This window comes from Festucalex cinctus, chromosome 8 (assembly GCF_051991245.1).
Source record: "Festucalex cinctus isolate MCC-2025b chromosome 8, RoL_Fcin_1.0, whole genome shotgun sequence".
NCBI classification, from domain to species: Eukaryota; Metazoa; Chordata; class Actinopteri; order Syngnathiformes; family Syngnathidae; genus Festucalex; species Festucalex cinctus.
The window spans coordinates 15,341,035-15,363,031 of record NC_135418.1 but is presented as its reverse complement, the minus strand read 5'-3'; the positions used below and the strand labels follow the sequence as shown (position 1 = coordinate 15,363,031).

The window sequence follows — 21,997 nt, the reverse complement described above, 5'->3', positions numbered from 1 at the left end:
CTCCTCCGTGGAGTCATTAATAAAGAGCATGTAGATCACCACCAAAACAGTAGGTGATGACATACCATACAAATCATGTTCTATGCTGCATCGGCATACATGCGCCGCATTAGTAATGCGCACAACTTTTACACAACGTATCACGAAACCTCACGAGCAGCATCTGTTCGGGATGATTTGTTGTTGGCTCGGTCAAGACTCATGCGGGACACGCTCAATGGCCACTTCATTAGGTACACCTGCAAAATCTATCCATTCATTTGCAATAATGCTTGTCTTCCTTTGCCAAGCTGTGGGTGATCTGAAGCACTGTTAATTTTGACAACAATTTTAATTTAGTTTTAGTGAGTCTTTTGATTAAAATTCATTCAAGTTTCAGTTGTAATTTAGTGATCTGATTGTATTGGACTTTTAATCCTATTTTAGTCGACGAAAATAAAGCCAATTTTAGTCAACGAAAAAGAGAGCAATTTGAGTCGACTAAATTGACAGTTTAGTCAATATTTTCATTCAGTATACATTTCAACTTTTATACAGAAAATTATAACACACTAATTTGTTACTGTTGACTTGACGTTTAACACGCAAGACACATTTAATATAATGTCTTGATTAAGTGTTTCAATGAAACATGTCGAACTGACAAAAATAAAACTTAGTTTTCACCTCAATAAAAAAAAAAGAATGTTAACATGTTTGAACATTAAATAAAGTGGAGTGAACAACAGTTTCTGAGTGGTTCTTTTCTCCAACCCGCGTTTCATTCCCTCTGATTGGATTGTGTGAATTTTCGTCTGTTATTTTCATTTTCGTTTTAGTCACTGACAAAATTGTCAGTCAGTTTTTGTTATTGGTATAGTCTGAATGAATCGATTCTATTTTAGTTTCTGTTTATTGTTTGTCTAGAAAAAAAATTGTGACAAAAATTTTTCGTCGACGAAATTATCACTGATCTGAAGCTTATCCCTGCTGACTTTGGGCGGGAGGGGTAAACCCTGGGTTGGTCACCGATTAATCACAGGACATTTAGAGACAAATAATTCAAACTCACATTCATACTTATAGGAAATTTTGAGCACAGGCTCACCAGTCAGCCAATTTTGGCACCTGGGCTGTTATTCCTCTACTGTGTTTTAATTTGGTCAGCGTGCATATAACTGAACTTTTCTCCATGCAAATGATACACAGCAGCCTGCAGAAAAGGCCAAATACATTAATTTTTAGGGACAGTTATGTTCATTTATAATTTAGGTGCCCTATTTATCAACTTTGTGTTCATTTGTATATTTGCCATTCAAGCACTCCAGTTCACATGAGTTTTGTAAGTAGTAGAGGATGCGACTCACTAGGTCACTAGGTCGACTCACTAAGTATACTGTCAGTGCCTTGCTAGCTTTAGCTATTACAAATTTAATCAGAACATGTTATTAATGGATTAAAATATGATTTTAATTAGTGAAAGCTACCGTGCAACAATAACTAAGTCAGCTGCAATCCGCTAACCGATGTGGTGAGCTTTGTCATTCAGAATGTAAGCAGATATCGAATGTCATATAGTGTAAATTTTGCTAACTTGAAAAGAGACCAAAACTATGCTGAAACTGCTATGTTTGGGTTCACCAATCTGTTTGGTTATACTTTTTCCATTAGAAAACACATACACAAAGAAAGAGGAATTGTATTCTAAAAACTGGAGTAAAGCAGAAACGCACATATCTGCCTCTGTGAATATGTTACCGTCTTTCCTCTAAGTCTGCCCTCAAGTGGTGTTCTGGCCGACACACTGATGCGATGACAACCCCACTTACCTGAACTAGCAACAGAGGGGAATATCTCCACTACACAGACTGTTACTGGGTCACTCAGAGTATGAATGCTGCAAGGGCAATTTTTAAATTTCACTTTCGCTTTTGGAAAAGTTCACACATTGACACTTTGCCAGAGATAGCAGCCTCGATTGCACGAAAATGACATATTCCAGGTTCACTTCTTAAAAAAAAAAAGTGAGTGTGAAGCCCCTGAGTAACAGGCGAGATATGCATTTTTCCTTCGTTCTTTGTGTTTATATTCAAAATGGAAAGTGTTCTTTTGACACCATCCATATATATTTATTTAGGGCTTGTGACAGTGGCCACATACACGTTGTAACGTCAAAATGAAGATGACATTTTATTTTTAGCGTTTTTTGTGTTGTTTTCAATGCAAAGGACACTTCAGTCATTGCGAAAATTATTAGTGGCCCTTTAAGATTTGCATTGGAGTACACCTGATTTAGAGTCCGAACCCAACATGTCTGCTAGGAAGTTGGAGCATCTGGAGAAAAATCCACAACCCTGGGCAGAACATAAAAACGTGACACTGCCTGAGCAGAGTTTTGAACTTGGGACCTATCCAGTGTGATGCAGATGTGACCACCATCTTGCGCTCCTATGAACTCTATCCATCCATGTCACACGGTTATCCTGGACGCTCAAAGGTGAGCTGGAGCCTATTTTAGCTGGCTGCAGGGTGAAAGGCAAACTACACAATGGAGTAGTAGCCACTAACTAGTCAGTCAAAGGGCACATAAAGAGACCATTCACATTCACCTCATCACTGAGTGGGAACTGAACCCACAAGTACCACTACACTATCAATTACAATACATCCTGTAAAATCGGATATCAATATTTGGCCTTTAGAAAGTGAATAACGATAGAGTTTGATTGGCAACAATAAATAATGTTGAATGAATTCATAGATTTTTGACTGGCTGTCAATCAAAACTGAACACTGTTATCCTTGTTAAGACAGAATATTAGATTAAGTTCTTCTATTGGATATGATTAGAGTCTAATTGGCAATCCTTTACAATCTAATTCTTAGTCTGTGCTGGAGTGCCTACTGTTGTAGATGATGCAGATGTTATGTTAGTGCTCGATTTTCATATGTTGCGCAATACGATTAATGTCAACAGAAACAATAAAGAAAATCTGTTTTTGTTGCATTAGATACAACATAATCTGGGCTCAATCATCCAGAGCTGTGCACAGGTGAGGCGAACACACGCTGAAACATTCACAACAGTACATAAGTCAGGCGCAATCGTAGCTCACACAGCTAACCCAATGAAAGCACCAACCACGAGAAGCAGAAGACACAATGGTGTCTTTAAATATGCAGCAAACTTTGCCTGGTTGGAGGAAGAGCTTTGAAGGAATTCACTGAGGGACACCGAACCTCCCCCTGAACTGAGCCTGTGCCTCCTCAGCAGAGAGAGTGAGAGAGAGAGAGCGGAAGGAGAGGCAATGAGAGATGTTGATAGAGAAGAGGGTGACGCAGGAGTGTAAATTCTCTGCTGTACACAACCGACTTCCTCAAAAATACACCTGTCTCATTCCAATCCCATGACAGAATAATTCCACCCCCTTCAGGCAATGCAATTGTTTTGATGTGATGTTATCACCAGCCTTGTCTTCGATTACCTTGTGTTGTGCTGCACAGCTTTTATTCCCACCATATGGCCATCATGTTGGCACAGCACCATGTGTCATCAATCCAAATACGTCATGCACCGCCCCATTGGCTGCTTGCAACCAGTTACAAGAGCAGAAAAATAACTGAATGCCAATAAAAACACAAAGCCCGGCATTGCGAAGTGTTTATTAATATAATTGTATTTAAATAAGAACGGCCCTCATTGTTATGATTCCAAACCTGCCTCGTCTTGCTGACATTTTTCCTGACGTGGCCCAGTCACAAGATGAATTTTGTAATTGGCTTCTGTCCCACGAGTATTCCCAAAAATGTCAGGCTCCTAACGAAGAGGACTCAATTGTGAGTTGGGTATAAATGGCAGAGGATGCTCTGGTTGGCGCTGCTTTAACTAACCAGTAGTGCTCATGTGGTTGCTCTAACACACACACACACACGCGCGCACCCACACGCACAGCCTATTCACGTGAGCCCACTGTTCAATCGGCGTTGTTGCTTAACTCACAGTATGACCTTCATTGAGATGGATTGCATGAGAAATGTAATGACTTTCCTCAGAGAAAAACCACAAGCTAAATCAGCTTTGCATTGCATAATAATGCTGGACTTGGTAATCAATAACACAAACACACAAACACTCATCCATAATGGAGTGCTCCGCCAGCACATAGAGAAAATGTCCCGACAGAGGCCAACCGCATCGCCATGGATGTCGCAAGCCGCCAGTGTCGAGCAGTGCAATGCATACACAAGAAATACAGGTGATACGTGATACCCGTTTCAGCCACACTTTCCTTGCTAACAGCTAATATCTGTCGCAAAATGCAGGTTTACTAACATGGGTTTGATCAATCCCCAAGGGCTCGATGAGTCTGTCTGAGGAGTCAAGACATAACAGACTCAAATGATTCATGATGATGGCCATCATTGGCTGTCTGTGCTGCAGGGAATTTGGTGCGCTCAGTAGTCGATTTGTGGCTATTGTGATGGTGTCGTTGTGTGATTATGATTGTAATCCCTTCATACTAACTATGTCGAGCAAAAAAAAAAAAAAGTGTTCCGATGAATGTGTGCAATATGAATTCATATGTATTAGAGAACGTATGGTGTTCCACAAGGTTCAATTCTGGGCCCTCTGCTGTTTTCATCGTATAACATTTTCTGAATTCAAGGTGAAGAGAGCCAGATTCGATGAAATAGCCACTCAAGCCTTTTGTTGACCAGTAAACCTTATGTCTTGAACTGGGGGGGAATCATATTTTATTTTTCAATAAAGAAGGATTCGATGAATGTGCATAGGAAACTGGTTCAGTACCCCCAACAAGGTTAAGAACCAATGCATTAGACACTTTCTTAGCTAACAGCTATATTCCGTCACAAAATGCAAGTATTTTAAGACTGTATTCATTGGTGATGTCAGGTGTAACGTTACATGAGGCTGGAAAAAGTGCACGGCACTTATTAAAAGAGCAGGACTTGGAACAAAACTTTATTATTAGGAGAACAGTATAGGTGGTCAGGCTTGCCCATGTGGGGTAGGGAAATGGCTCTGTAGGCGTTCTTGATATTTGTGTATATTAAGTCGAGTATATTATTGCCCCCTGGTGTAAATTTCAAATGCTGATAGAATCCATGGATGCATAATGAGAACTGGAATTAGCATCAGAGAAGGCGCCCCAGTCATTCTAGTGAAAGTTGCATAAAGGAAGTGGCACAGGAAGCAAAAAAGTTTGGCTTTCTGGTATAAAGCCACCCCATGTTCTATAATTGGACAACCCATTAGGAATGAGATTTCCTTTTAGTCAGACTTTTATCCTAGTTCTTCCTTTCAGTATTTGGACAAGGGATGATCAAAGTAATTGATTAACTGATTATTAAGTATGTTGATTAATCACACCTTAACACAACCGTTGAAAATTTAATGCCCTACTTCATCCAAAAATCTTCATTGGAATAAATGCATCATTAAGTAATGGTGCATGACATAATGCAGAGAAGAAATTTTTGGCTTACTGGGAAAACCCTGAAATCTAGTTTGGTACGCAGGCTGAAAATTTAGTCCGACAGTTAACTGACTTAAATGAGTATCGGCATTCTTCACTGATATAGAATCTGGGGGAGCTCTGCCCTGTTTACTCTACTAAGAATTCACACATTTGTAGCTGACTAATGAGGTGTGAAAAAAATAACTCATGATGATCAAATCGTCAAGGTGCCTGGTCACTGCTTTTGTTGTTTAGTCATCACACAGAGCTTTTTATTGTTCGGTCTTCCTTTTGTTTTGTCGGCGGCAATACACACAGTATCTATGCCACCGTTTACACACAAGGCAAAAAAAAAAAAAAAAAAAAAAACGGGACCCAAAATAGAATGCGCTTAACAGCGTCTATTGGTTGCCTAGTAACAATGTTGAGATAACGGTTTTTTTCTTCTACTGACCCATGGTTCATTCTATCTGCAGGATAAAAAAGCCATGGATGAAAATTGGCAGTGCACATCTTGTCTCGGCTCGACTCGTCTCGGTTTGGGGCGGTTGGAGTCAGAACGAGACACACTAACGTCAACGATGGAGAACGAGGGTATTCTGTGTTTACTTCACGGCATCTAGGTGAGGAGACAAAAATAATTCATGTGCAGGCTGAGAGCGGCAAGACAACTGTCCGCTGCAGCAAAGTAGAGACTGTGGAGTATCACACCTGGCACATAGACAGGGTAAGCCAACATTAGCAGCCATCCATCCATTTTTTATAGCGCTTGTCCTCATTAGGGTCGCAGATAAGCTGGAGCCTAGCCAAGCTGACTTTGGGTGAGGGGCAGGGTACACCACTGGACTGGTTGCCAGCCAATCGCAGGGCACATATAGACAAAATTCACATTCACACCCCCACTAATATGCATATATTTGAAATGTGGCAAGAAGCCAAAGTACCCGGAGAAATGTAACGGACAGCACAGAGAGAACATTACCATGCTTATTTTTTTCTTTTGCTTGTTGTTCTCAAACATTTGACAACACGGTCCCTATTTCTCAGAATGTGTCTGCGTGCTTTTTGATCAAATCCACCAAAATGGCATTACACCACCTGTGCCACAACTTAGACCTGCCTTTATGTGGTCTAAATTCTAGCCTACTTTCTCTCACCAAATTGTTAGGTGCGTCGGGGGTGTGTAATAGAAAACCCCATTGTTCTGCCAGAATGCCCAGAAAAGAACAGTGCGGTCTGTGCAATGCCCAAACATGGTAAACTAGACTTTCCCTGGCATGAAAATGAAGATGTGCCAGTTTTTACGCCAAGCAAAAATAGAGCCTCCAGTATCACCTAAAAATACTTGGCTCTCCAAGTACTATTATCATGACCAACATTAAAATAGAGTAGTATATAGTATGAAGTGTGGTTTTATACCTAAAAGTATATATTTAATATCAGAGGAAACAACTAAACATTTTTTCAGCTTTAGTTTTAACTCTGTACTTAAATATCTAAAAATTAAAAAACTGTACTTAAATAATGATTGAACTAAAATTCCATGCTCATTTTATATGCACAAAAATTAAATAAAAAGTGTCTCTAAATACAGTAAATGTTTGAAAATAAACATTGAATGCAAATGTATTGCCCTTGAAAGTTAAATACAAATGTTCTGTGCTGGATAAAAACTAAACAAAAACAAAAAGACATTAAAGCCACTGTAACATTATGCACAGTTTGAACATGTGATTCTTCACGCTCCAATGGAGGGAGCATACAACACTTTGAGAATGATTGTTCTGGACCAATTAGTAAGGCTAAAAATACTACCTGGTTTTGTCAATGGAAAATCATCAACAGTGAATAGAGACATGCCAAGCCGAGCAGGTAATGTGCAAGTGGAATTAAGAGTCGGACTCAAAAGCCTCTGTGTTTTATGTACAGTATCACTCAGCCCTGTTGGGATTACAAAGCTACATCATATGCCAAAATCAGTGCCATTTTAGTGCTGAGCTTGGGTTTGTGTGTTTATTTTCTTCCCTCGTGTCACAGTTTTAGGTTTATATAATGAAAAACTACCCTCATGTTTGTTTACCTCCTCTTCATCCAGCCCTCATGGTGACTTCAGCCAGAAATGAGTCACCAGCCAAAACACTGAGTTCATCTCACTGTTACGCATATTTCCCTCACGAGTGTGTCACATTCTCACCTCGTTAGTGTTCCAACGATGGCGCTCTTTGGGAAGAGAGGAACATTTGGGCAGACACTCTAGTAGCTTCTTAGGAAGGTAGATTTTCAACTGGCCTGGCTCACCTGTAGCGAGGGGAGAGCAGGGTGAAGGTAAAATAATGGATGGTTAAGAATTACAAGAGAAGACAAATGCACAATATTTATTCAGATGTCTGAAGAGAGGAGACTGTAAACGGGCTTTCAAAGTGTTCGATCCACCGGATGTGTGTGTTTCAAAGCATATCATTTATGTTTATCGATGCCGACATGTTTCTTTGACAGCTGCACGTTGCAAAAGGATGTCAACATCCATCCATCCATCCATCCACTTTTATGTCCTCGTTAAGTCGCACGTGAGACACACCTATAGACAATTTAGAGTCCTTTTCATTTTAGTATACAGTAAAAAGCTAGTAAATGATGGAACTCCTATTACTGTAATTGTATATTCTTGAACAGATTTTTGCATTTTTATTGAGCAGTTTCCTTACAAGTTTAAATTATTTATTTATTACCTTGTTCCATGCTTGAAATAAGCTAAACTAATAACACTGGGGAACAATTGAGAAAAAAATAATAATCTTTTGATTTTTATGTTAATTAAAAATAAATTGAAACGCAAATTCCAAATTAGCAGTATTTTTTTTTTGTTTTTTTTTTTTAGCACGTCGTTTTTTTTCTCCACAGCTTACCTCCTAGCTAAGCAAAATTCCACTGACTAGCTGTCGTAAGACCGTAGCCAGAAATTCATTTTTTGAAAAAATTGAAAAAAAAAAAACTGAAACAATTTTTCACAGTAGCCCCTACTCTCCCCGACCGCTCCCCTCGGTCTACAGAAATGTATTGTGATAGTAGAAAAGTCTGTCCGCCCATTCCTCACCGCATGTTGTTGGAATATGAAACGAGTCGTCAGGATTTTTATTTAAAAAGGAGAACCAAAAATCCAATTATGCAGATATCCTTGAAAGTTGTTTAAACCAAATATCTTTTGATCTATTCAAGAAAAGCAAATATTGCAGATTAGTGTTAAAAAAATGTTCATAAAATAACAGCCAACTCTTTCTGAATAATAGTGTTAAGTGATTTTAAGCATGCGATTCAGCATAATCATTTGCTCAAGCATCTGAAGGACATAAGAAGCTGATTTTGCTAAACGAACTTAATCCATTATAATACTGAGAAGTTTTTGTTTTTTGTTTTTATGAGAAAAACACATTAAAAAAGGTTAGCTATAATCAATGAGGAAAAAATGTCGCTGAGGAGGATAAACTTTGGGTTAATAATCATATTAAACCTTATTAATACTGTAGGCGAACGCACACATCTTGCAGTGCACACTAGAATGTCCACCATTTTTGTTTTCATTTAGGCGCTGACATTTATTGATTGTATAGGCATGGTACCAAGTCAAATAAATTGCACATAGGGAGTGGCAGAATACTTCACTTTGGACTCTAAATGGAGCTATACACATAAAATCCCAGGCCCACACGGGTACAGATTCCGTTCCAGAGGAGCGCCATTATCATACATTATGAGTTCATTTGGTTGGAAACAATCACGTACAATTGCATGGGTGTCTCTCACTCTCTATTATAGCATCGCTGCTTTACAGTGTATTTCGGGTCATGAGGGGGAGACTTTGTGATTGTCTTCGAAGGGAATCAGTGAGCAAATTAGGCTCATCTAGTGAAATAAAATCAGTTACATTTAATGACGATGATTATGGGGGTTGTCACCATAATATAAATCCCTAAAAGGCACTAGTCAAGTATTGACAGCACCCCCAAAGCCTTGTGGAGTTGCATGAGCAGACTCTTGCATTGGCTTAATCGCCATATTGCAGCACACTGTGTCCTGGCGCTGTGCCACATGTTCTCTTGACTGTCCAAAATATATTCTAAAAAGTGAATATGGGCAGGGCAATCTATTGTGAGTTAATTCTACTCACAGTGGAATGGATATAACAGTGGAACCTCCAAACACCCAAAGGGTTGTTGAATTTGAGATTAAGTACAATATGTTTATCAAAATAATAAGGGGCAATAATCATTAAAGCACCAAGCCAAAGTTTGTGAAGCAAAAGAGATGACAGTTTCCTTCATGGGCAATGGACACAGCATCAAGTAATAAGTATTATGCAAGTACAGTACTCCCAAATGACATGAATGGGGAACAAAACGGCTGACATAGAGATAAAGAAGAAGTTGATTTTTCAGCATGCCATTACCTTAAGCATACATTAAAATCAACCCTAAGCATTGACCTAAATCCATTTGGAAAAAAATGTTGGCTGAGGGTTGTGTACAAGAAAAGCCCTCGCAAATTCAACCACTTTAAAGCACATTTGGGCAAATATTGCCTAGGCAAGCTGTTCCATGCGGATAGACTCATTTTCAAAGAAGACTGAACACTGTAATAAAAACCTATTGGTGCTTTATTTCAGTCTATTTTTATTTTACATTACAAAAACCTTTTTTACAAGAGCAAAGTTTTATATCCACATTAAAACAACCTGCTCTTGTAAACTCAACAGGACAAAAATTTAGAGAACTGTGTAAGAGTAAAGGTTACACACTTTGTAAGTTTTTCTAACTAGGGACGTTCGGTTACTTTTTTCCAGACTGATACCCCGTATAAGCACTTAACTCTTCAGTTGTCACCGTTACTGATGCCAAGAAGAACCGGTACCACGTGTGCTTTTAAAATATAACAATTTTTTTTAATATATAAATATGACCTATATGTCCCGATATTGTAATTTTTCCTTCAAAGTGCACGAAATTAATGGCAATTTTTTTTTTTCCCCATTTTTTTTTCAGGAAATGCAAATTTTATATACAACACACAATAAAATAGATTTAAATAAATAATGGAATTTCTAATGGGTATCTGTCAGACATCTGTCCCTTATGTTCCTGACCACAAGCTGGCACTGATATCAGCCGCGGTCGTGAGTACCGATACCTTGAAATAAGAAACGGTATTGACACAATACCTCGTATCCGGATTTACCCATCTCTAGTTTTAACCAAAAAGTCTTGATCACTGTCATGCCAGTTAAGTGCTGGTAAGATACAATTTTTTTGTGTGTGTTCTTCATGGCATCTATTGATGTAATACATCATATATTGATAGTGGAGCAATCTTATGTCCACCCATCCATCTATTTTGATTGTTTTCTGGGGATGGGTCATGAAGGACTGTGGGAGGAAGCGGGAGCAACATCAAAACCAGAACCTTCTTGCTGTGAGATGACGAGCAAAAAATATCAATATAAGTTATTTGTTGCCCTTTTTGGGAGATCCATAAGCGCACAACCACTAATCATAGTCCATGTTGACACCAAAACCTCCGCTGCAAAGGGCAGGTTGTCAAAACAGAGGTGCAATGAAATACTGAGAAGACGAAGGACAAAAAAAAAAAAAAAAAAAAAAATCCCTCGGCGCATCAGAAAAATATCACTTGGCCACTTCAAAATGTCCTCTCAAAAGATAGAGCCCCTGTCTATGCACAAAGTGTATCTGTGTCCATTTGTGAGCGTGTACCCAACAGATATCAAAGGGAGCGTGCGCTCAAAGGTTATTGATAAGCATTTGAGTGGAGGGCGTCCATTCATGACTCCCCTGGGAAGATAGGAATTATATAGACTACCTGAGGGCAGACGACAGAACAGAGAAGAAGGGGAGGGAGGGTCAGAGCAGAGGGTGCCAATGAGAAGCAGAAAAGAAACTTAGCATGGGAGAGAAATATTTACACAGCCACACATTTTTGCAAGGACAAGAGGTGGAGCAACACAAAGTCGCACCGGAAGATGTTGCAAGTGCTGCTCTCGGACAGGAGGGAGGTCTTGTCTCGTATGTGCGTTGGTGTCGGGAGGAAGTGTGTTCAAGCACGTATGCTGCCCCTAATCAATTATGCATTTATTAATAGAAGGCCTGAGAAGACAGAATTTCAAACAGCTGAACGGTGCCGCAGCTTAGTTAAACAGCTGAATGGTGCAGCTTAGTTAAAGCCTAATTTCTTTTTTAGCAGCGCTCCAGCCTCTCTGCCATGAATGCCAATCAGCGTTTAAACCCCACCTCTCCTGGCTATAACCCCCCACTCCCCTCCCCCTGCTGTTCTGAAGAATTCTCATCAGAGCCTCGCCTTTGAAATGTACCAGAACCACCACATCAAACAAAGCCATTCTGCACACAAACACACCCACGCGCGCACGCATGCAAACACACACGGTGCTTGCCAATCAAGGCACACACATCGCAGTATTTGTCCCACAGCCATTTTTTTTCTCTCCACCGGTGACCTTGGTGCTGAAATCCCTTTCAAAGCGCACCTTCGTGGACACGATCGCCATATTAACCCATCCTCCTGATACCTCTCCCTTCTCAACAGAGGGCCAACGTTACAGATGAGCTTTAACACCCTAGAGTTGTGTTATTTCTCACAATGCATCCCTGTTTCAAAATATTCAGCCTGGGTACTGTGGGTAATCGCCTTCCATCTGTTCCAAATGATCCTCAGTGGAGCTGTACTATGGTGGGACATGTGGCACAAAAAAAAAAAAAAAAACTTTAGTTCTCTGAAGTTTTTGGCTACCCAGGGAAATTATCTGTCCCAGGACGCTATGAACAGGCTTCTAAATATAGAAATATCATGTCGCTTGGAGATAAACCAACCAAGCCTACTGCCCAGAGCCAGCTTAGATAGGCTCCAGCACCCCTCGCGGCCCTTGTGAGGAATAAGCGGTCAAGAAAATGGATGGATGGATGGATGGATGGATGGATGGATGGATGGATGGATGGATGGATATTTTTGATAACAACTGAAATTATGTTAATTCAAACAATCGTCTATTTTGGGGGGTTAAAAAACAAGAACATGTAAAAAAATATATTAAGACAAAATTCTTTCACACGCGATAATTATGTAAGTTCCTTTTGGAACAAACTAAATTTATAAAATTAGTTATTTTAAAATTCAAAAAAGTTGCAAATGTATAAATTCAAGTATTATACTTGTTTACTTATTATAAACTTGTAAATTGCCCAAAAAATATTGTGACATTTAAATAACAAACAATTTCAATAGATCTCTCAAGTGCAAATTTTGAACTCAAGTATGCTCAATATAGTATAAGACATTGTAAAATGAATACTATTTTAACATTGTTGACAAAAGTGCTTAAGTACTTAAGATGGTTAAAAAGATTGATCGTGTTGCCGGTGGGTGCAGACACACTACGAAACGCGTCTTGCACTTTATATGTCCCAGCTCTTCCTCTTCCACGGCAAACCCAAATATTTCCCAAATAAGCGTTTTCGACTGGACTTGCTTGTTTATTCCTGTGACGGGTTTCCCGCCATTTTCAGGTGTGTTAGCAAAAATTTGGCGAAAGAGTGCAGCCAGCGTCGTGTGCAATATGGCTTGCACACTGCAGGCTAGCTAGCTTTGAGAAAGGGGCGTGGCGGAGGAACTCGTGTGTGCATGCGTCAGAACAACTCAAAATTAGTGTTCATATTTGTTTGTTTGTTTAATGATTTTTGCCAATTGTGTAATTGGCGAGTGTAATTCAATTTTGATTAATTTCACAGCTCTAAAACTAAACGATTGAAATTATGTGTTGCACCTCATAACTGGGATATGACTGTTTAGAATTAACCGATCACGTTCAAACTCATCAGTCAACTCACACCTGCCGCTACTGAAAGTGCCTCTAATTAACCCTAAGTCCAGTTATTGTATTATAGTAGGCTTTTTCTAACATGTTTTACTTTATTTCTAACGTGACTTTTTTCAATTTGAACAACTCATTATTCCCTCAATTTTGTCTAGTCTAATGCACAGTTCCAGCTGAAGAAAAAACAAGCACATCTGCCAACATGCATAGGCAATTGTGTTACGGCCCGATGAAACAAAGGATGAATATTTTGATCAAAATTCAAAAAGGTATGTTTGGCATAAGCACAACTCTGCTTATCACCAAAAGAACAACATACCTACACTGAAGCAGGATGGTTGGATAATTACGTTTTAAGCAGTTTTGGAACTTGGGCCTAAGTAAGCTGAACAGAACTATGAGCAGTTTAAATTAGTAGTGAGTGTTGGCAGAAAAATGGCAGAAATAATCAAGTAGAACAGTTGAATTTTGTGTGGATATAATCAAAGGCAGATTAAATGGTGGCATTTGTGTACTGGCACTAACATGAGTTTGAATGTGACTGGTTGATTCTGAGCAGTGCCAAATGCCAGTTATAATAAGACAGTGAGCACATGTAGTTATTTTTACTTCACCTCTTGAAAAGATAAAGAGGAATTCAATTGTGTCATACATGTTAGCGGACAATTAATGGTGGAAAAAGTTTCGGTCTAATTTTGTTGTATTACAAAAACCAAAGGTGAGTCGATTGTTGAATATTTCTCTTATGGGTCTTAAAATGCTAAGAAGTTTTAATTTATTTTAGTTTGATTTGGTTGTATTACACGGTGCTCTTTACTTGAATGACATGTATGAATGTTAAAACATTACTTAAAAAAATATCTGTACAGTTTATAAAGATGTCATGATGGTGATAGTTTGATCCTCGACAAATTAATTCACTTTACATTATTTCCTATGGGAAATTAGTTTTGACAACCTGGAAGACAACGAACATCACAGAACAGCTTGCGTTTGACTTTATATATTGTATCATATAAAGGACATGAATAATGCATGCATTATTTTAGTCTAACACGCAAATGAAAAGTAGTAAAAAAAAGCACAAGCCTAGAATGCTAAGAGAACCGAATGGCGTATTAAGTCACTTGCTTGCCAGAAAGTGTTGACCAAAGTGAAACATTGCTCTAGCAGCTGATCAAATGCTGTGATTTACACCAAAATCACACAGAAGTGAGGCCTGCGACTAATGAATATTTTACCTCATAAAACTGCCATCTCCATATTTAACACAGAAACAAGCCAATGCCCTTGTGAGAAGGCTGTCAGTTAATTATAAAACTCTTCTCAGTAAAGAGAGATGCTCCAAATGCAACTCTTAACGCTTCCCCCCTCTGATATTAGGATGCGTCAGGGGAAATCCCCCCCCCCTCCCTCCCCACAACAAATACTCTCTCTCTCTTTTCGGGGTAAAATTAATGTGACATAGAGAAAGAAAGGCTCATTGCGCAGCAGCTAGAGGGATTGGAGGGAGGGCAGGAGGGCAGAGAGAAGAAAGGCGGGGGAGACGCTGCACGGGATGAGTTAGGGTGTAGGGGGGAGGATGGATGCAGGGAAGAGAGAAAGAGGGAGATGAGGGGATGAGAAGGGGAGTGAGAGATGGGCGTGCATGCTAATTTTATCATTCTGCTGATAAACTTTTCCTCCGGTAATCCTCCAACTGGGACTACAGAACAGATAGGAGACAGGGATAGCAAGCCTCAACTCCTATTGAACGTCCAAACAGCCATCCATTTTCTATACTGCTGACTTTTGGCGAGAGGCGGGGTACACCCTGGACCAGCCAATCGCATAACAGAAAGAAAAAACAAACAAACACTTGCACTCACATTGACAATTATGAAAAATTTAGACTGTTCAATTAAGCAAAAATGCGTTTATTTAGAATGTAGGAGGAAACCAGAGTACAGTGTTCCCTCGTTTATCTCTGGGGTTACGCTCTAAAAAAAAAAAAAATATCCGCAAAGGTGAAATCCGTGTAGTAGTCAACTTTATTTGTCACATTTATGATACATTTTAAGGCTGTAAAACCCTTCCGATACCACTTTTTTCAGACCAATACCAGTTCGAGTACTCAACTCTTGATTAGTCACCGAAACTAAGTATCGACACCACTAGTACTTTTGATTCATAAAATTTCCCCCAAAAAACAATGACAGATAACTTAAAGAAAAACCTATATAACCCAGCATAACATTTTTCCTTAACATTTTTTTTTGCAATTTTCTATTCTTCAAATTTCTAGTTGCTGATTGTAAAATGAAAAATAAAATGGATTTAAATAAATAAATAAATAAATTCCTAATAGGCATCTGTCAGACATATGTGCTGTATGTCCCCGATCCTAAAACGGCCACAAGAGGGCGGTCAATACCAGTATCGACCTCCATCACGAGTACCGATACTTTGAATTGCGGCCAGGTATCGCGCCAATACTGATACCTGATACCTTTAAGCACAAACAAAAGTCCGCTAAATAGCAAGACATTGAAAGCACGGATTCAAACCCTCAACTAGGATTGGGCGAGTACTGATATCAAGTATCAAAATATCAACAGATATCAATCATCTGTAAGACGTGTGCTCTATGTTCCTGATCATAAAACGGCCACAAAAGGGCGGTCGATACCAGTATCGGCCTCCATCACGAGTTCCGATACTTTGAACTGCGGCCAGGTGTCACGCCAATACTGATACCTGATATCGGTACTCGCACATACTTATTTCTTACACTTTTCTCAGACAGGCAATAACATTTTCTCACATTTCTTATTTAAATATTCTCAATGTTCAAACCTTCATAGATCTAAAAAAAAAAAGTACACTACTGTAAAAAAAAAAAAAAAGGAAAATTGCAAAACAAAAGTCCGCTAAATTGCAAGGCCTTGAAAACACAGATTCAAACCCCCAACTGGAGTTGTATCAAGTATCGGTATTATTATTTTGAGGTATCTGTACTTGCAACGGTGGCCGGTACCACTATGAATATATAATTGACATTAAGTTCATGCAATTATAAGGAAAAACGCTGTATTGGGATATATCAGTCTTTCTTTAAAATGATCCGTCATCTTTTTTGGGGAAATTTAATGTATCAAAAGTACTAGTGGAATCGATACTTGGTATCGGTATCAGTGATTAGCCAAGAGTTGAGAAAAAAGTGGCATTGAACATCCTTAGCCCGAACCTCAGAAATATGAGGCGGATGTGCTAACCACTTAACCACCGTACTGCTTTCCTATTGAATAGCCAACTCTTATTCTATTTCAGTGGTCGAGAAACTATGGCCATTGAGCTAAAAACCTCAGAGGAACTGGAACTAAAACCCACAAATGCATCATAGCAATAATTTTTTGTTTGATTTTTCCACCATACAATAAATATTAAAAGTTCCCTGATAGGAATAAGGTTCCCACCCCTGTCCTATTCTATTTCTATTTGCATGTCAGCAACATGCATAGGTGTGTGTGCGGCCACGTCCGACTATTTGTCCTTACATCTGTCCAACACTGATAACGCACGTAGGCCCGCACATGTCCAATGTCGTCTTTTATCAATAACTAATCAAAATGATCACCGCGCATATAGCCAACTGCCACGCGCACACACCCACACCCAAGCATGCAACGACCCGAGACTACTCAGCCTGCCTGAGTGCTGACTTTAAGCAGGCCCGTCGAGGATTACAGATACATAATGCCATGTGTACAGATTAGGTTTGACAATAAACTGCTAATAGCTGAAATGAGCCTTGCCTTTACTGTGACTTTCTATGCGAGTGTGCAGTTTAATGTGTGTATGTGTGCCCGCTAATACTGTACCGGCATGCATGAATAAACATGACGAGTTACAGTGCTGAATTATCATGACGTCTCAGCAGCGAGACATGGAGATAGAGTGTATGTTTGTTGTGTATGTGTGAGATCTGCTACAGAGCAAGACCTCAGTTCCTGCATCACATCATTCTTCCAGAAAGCTTTTATACTCACTCCCAGAGTTACCCTGCGCCATAGACAAATGTGAGCTCGCCACTTAAACGCACACATACACGTGTGGCGTTTGTTTGTGTGCCTCTTACTGTTGGCGTCGGTGTCATCACTCTTGGGAGGGGTGTGTCCCGTGTAACCAACTGCAATCCTGACCATTCGCTCTGGATTTCTTATCTTCTTCAGTCCTGCAAAAAGAGAAAAATACAAAGACATATTTAGGAGAAGCGCTTGGCATTTGTTCCTCCTCTACGCATTCTTCCTCCTCTTAAGCCCACAAATCTAACTCCAGCTGATATGAATGTGGGCTGATGATCCATTTTCTGAGCGTCAATTGTATCCCCTGATCGATTGGCCACAGTCGAAATGCTATCTGCGCGTGTGTGACTAACTTGTACCCTGCTTTAGTTTCTCCTCACCCTCATCATTTCTGTTTCCCTGACCACTGTTGCTATGATACAAACTAGTCCAACCAGTGCAAAGGGAGAGGGTCTTCCAAGCTATATGGTGGATGCTGTTCACATGCCCACTGTGCACATCTGCCATGGGATGGGTAGAGAGGACGGCTGTCTCCTGCCCTCGCTGCCGTGATTCATTTGGCTTTCATTCAGCTTGGCTAGGGATCGTAAATCGTAACATCCTCCCTATATGTAACACTGACGGGCAGTGGACAAAAGGCTTCCTTCCGTGTGCAGTGTGAGTGTGTGTGTGTCTCGACAATATGGGCAAGGGGGATGGTTTTATATTTATGTGGTACGCTGCCTGCTGAACTGCCCATGGGCCTTCTGCCTCATCTTTCAGTTCAAGTATTTTCACGCAACGGGACTCTCAACCCACGACCTTCTCCCTGCCTGTGGCTACTCACTGCACGCTCGCTTGCACGTGTGCATTTGTGTATGTGAGAGAGGCTTTAAGTGCCCTGTGTCACAAAATGGGCTTTACAAATATCTGGCGTTGCATTTGTGTTGCTAAAAATTGCCCCCCTTGGAGAAATACCTGTCAGTATCGCTCCCTGGTGGAGAGCCTGCGTCATTTATCAACCCTATCCAATTAATAGTCGAATAATAACCCAGTCAACACTTTCGTCATTTTGCCATGTAATCTGCAATGGAACTGTGTTTCTCATGCGTAGCATGTTTGTTGGCTTTGAACGAAAGCAATCATTGAACACATTGACAAGGGTGGTGGTGGGGGGTGAATATAAACAAATCAAATGAAACACACTGAATAAAACATAAATTAATGAATCCACGAGACGAGATAGAGATAACGTTGCTGCCTCTTAAATAATGCATGAACGAATGCATAACAGTCTGGATTAAATGGTGGCTGTGAGTGATAATGACCTCAAGAGTTCAATGGAGGGAGTAAAATTTGAAGCAAGTAGTACTGCTTTAAAACTGGCACAAATACTACACTCCGCATGCACCTCTCTCGCCTACACTTAAATGCAACTAGATTCTCATGTAGAACCAGACATGGACATAAACATAAACACACACGCACACAAACACGCACGCGCACACGCACGCCTAACATGGAGCACTGAGAGCTCTTGAGTGTTGTGTGTGTCAGGAATTTGAAATCCAGCGGTCTATTATACTTTAAGGAGAGACACATAAACACACGCACGCGCACGCGCGCTCGCCCGCAGCATCTGAATTCCTTCAGCGTGAACCACTCTCATCCTCTCCTCATCCTTTTCCGCGTTAAAACGCTTCGAAAGCACTCGGCTCGACTGCTCTCAGCACCACCGACAGCACACGGCAACTCTGTCTCGGTTATTTATGCTGTCGCTGCTTCAGCACCAAGCCAGCCTGCCTGCGTGTTTTCGGGACGGGCGAGAAGAAAAGGGGAAAGCCCAGCTCTTATCTCTGCCCTCGTCGGTCCCCCTTGCGTCCCGTCGTCGCCTCGTCCGAAGGCCACATAGCGACACGGTGCCACCTCAAAATAAAACCGATATTTCTGTCTTACCTTCCGGCTTGTTTTCGGCAGCCATTTCCCCTCCGCCGCGCGCCTCATCCCTCCTCCTCCTCCTCTTCCTCCTCCTCCTCCTCGACTCGACCTAGTGGTGGTGGTAGGAGCTGGGTGGGGAGGGGCGGGGGGGGGGGGGGGGCGCACGCGCGTGCACACTCGGAGAGGACAGCTCAAGGAGGGGGCGGTGCCGAGAAATTGACTCGGCGGCGGAGGGCGGGCCAGCGCGCGACGTCCGGCCATGCGATTGGCTCAAGCTCCGGTGATTGACAGAGGGGATCCACGACGGAGGCGCTTCCCTCAGGCCCCGCCCACTGACGTTCACGCGCGCGCCCCTCTCTTGCCTGACGCCCCTATCAACGTCACTTCACTACTTCTGTATTCTAGGACAACCTTGACAGCCTCCTCATCCTCCTCGAGCGCTGCTTCATCGCTTTGTCGCTCGCACACAAGCTGCGGTCTCAAAGTGAATTGAAACGAAGGATGGGAAAGGAAAGCCACGAGAGAGGAGTGACTTTGCAGATGAGCGTGGGCAGGCGGCCGCTGTCTTTGGTGCTGAAAGGACAGCTCCTCACGCGCCTGCCTGCACAGGCCGCGCACATGCGCATTATAGCAGCATCCGTCAGCTGGAAACGTGATGAAAAGCAGCAGGAGATTGATTGGTACAAAGTTTCTAAAGACCACACGACTTTCATTGGCTGTTTGTTTAATAGTCTCACATGGCAAAATCGAGGCAAATTGACCTTTCTTTTTAGTCGCTGATTTTTTTTTTCCTTCAAAAAACAAGTCCATTTGCCTCTATGACTCAGATGACTGAGTTGAAGTTCAGAAACGTTTGCAATAATAATAATAATAATAATAATAATAATAATAATAATTATTATTATTATTATTATTATTATTATTATTATTATTATTATTATTATTATTATTATTATTATTATTATTATTATGTGAACTGATTCAACTCCTCTAAAAGCATAAAAGTAAGTATTGGCAAGGACAATACTCACTCCATTACATTACAGGTGTCTATGCACCTTAACTATGGGTAACAAAGAGCGACGTGGATTTATGATTATACAGTATGTATAGTTCAAGAATGTGACACTGATCTACTACTACTATAATGTTAATGTACAGAAAGTCATTTGTGCTGGTGTAGCTTAAATGAATTGCTAAATCATACCTCATTACATAACATTCATTTCCTTTCTTTTGTCTTTATGGAAGTATAATAATTGTGTGTCACATATAATCAATTAGTCATGTCTGAGATTCAAAAAGGTTTTAATGAAATTACCATCTCTTTAATCTTGTAGAGCTGAATTTGTGCAGTTTTTAGGGATTCAGTGCACTAATAAAAATGGTGAAGACCCTAAAGCATTACATGAATAAATACTTGAGGCAATATGATGCTGACAAGTTGCGCAAAAAGGTCCTTATTAAAAATTGACTACCCTAAGACATTGAGCAATAATATACTTCTCATATATGGTAATTGGATAATGATAATGTACTCAAAAAATTATCATGGCATAGTTTATTTCTAAGTATTTACATCTTTAATGATTTTTTAATTTTATTCTACCTTTGGCCTGAAGTAAGTTTGGATAAGCTCCAGCAACCCATAACCCTGAATAGGATAAGTCATGTTGAAAATTGATGGATGGATGGATGGATGGATGGATGGATGGATGGATGGATGGATGGATGGATGGATGGATGGATGGATGGATGGATGGATGGATGGATGGATGGATGGATGGATGGATGGATGGATGGATGATTTTTGGAATTCATATATTCATATTCTTAAAAATCAGCGTAAATCTGTGAATTAAAAAAGCAATGAACTAGTCAGTTGAAAACAAATGAATATAGTTTATATAGACCACGAGCTGTGGTCCAATATTCATTTCATTAAAATTAAATTGCTTTACATTATAAATCTATGCTCAACACTTCCAGTATAGGTGGTAGTAACGCAGCTAATTTGAAATTCAAATCCAATTATGAAAAAAGATGGACTTTTCCACGATACTTAGCTGCATATGTCAATAGTTACAGCTAATTTAATGTTAGTTGTTTGAATGTGTTCCTTTATATTGTAGATAATAGTTGTGTTTGTTTGTTTTAGATCGTTACACACCAAGCAATGCAGCCAAAACCAACTGAACAGTCACGTAGAGTGTGGTGTTCTTCCCTATTTGGCAAATAGTTTTTGCTGCAATTAAAATTTAAAAATGCCCGTGAACATTCATTAAATTAATATTTAAAATGTACTATTCTTCTGATGGATTTCAATGAAATTTGCAAGTCTCAGGAAAACTCCATGTTCCATGATTTACAGTAAGACTCGTAATGAATTATGCCTCCTTGGCGTTTGCACACTCATTGCCTGGTTTCATGTAAAAAAAAAAAAGTCTGGATTGCAGAATGTGTGTTGATGAAAAGTGTACAAGACCAGGTGTGAAAAACGTATGTGTGAACAGAAGAATATAGCCTTGTGACAGTTATTTAAAAAAAAAAAAAAAAAAAAACCTAAACATTTTGTGTGCGCTTGTGTTTTGTGTTATCAAAATAAGTATTGTATATAAATTACTTTTTTTATTTTTTTATTTTTTGTTCTTTTGTATCGCAGT

At 40.0% G+C, this 21,997-nt stretch overlaps 1 pseudogene across 1 annotated transcript in view; it reads right to left on the bottom strand.

Annotated features, from left to right (window-relative positions):
* The window catches only part of LOC144023612 (calmodulin-binding transcription activator 1-like), a 76,410-nt pseudogene extending 56,932 nt beyond the window's left edge, over positions 1 to 19,478 (bottom strand). Inside the window, exons 1-3 of the transcript XR_013284579.1 lie at positions 19,353 to 19,478; positions 17,471 to 17,566; positions 7,654 to 7,757 (exon numbers count right to left, since the gene is read on the bottom strand). The product of XR_013284579.1 is annotated as a calmodulin-binding transcription activator 1-like (transcript). The remainder of the gene's footprint in view (positions 1 to 7,653; positions 7,758 to 17,470; positions 17,567 to 19,352) is intronic.
* Between the last annotated feature and the right edge of the window lie 2,519 nt (positions 19,479 to 21,997).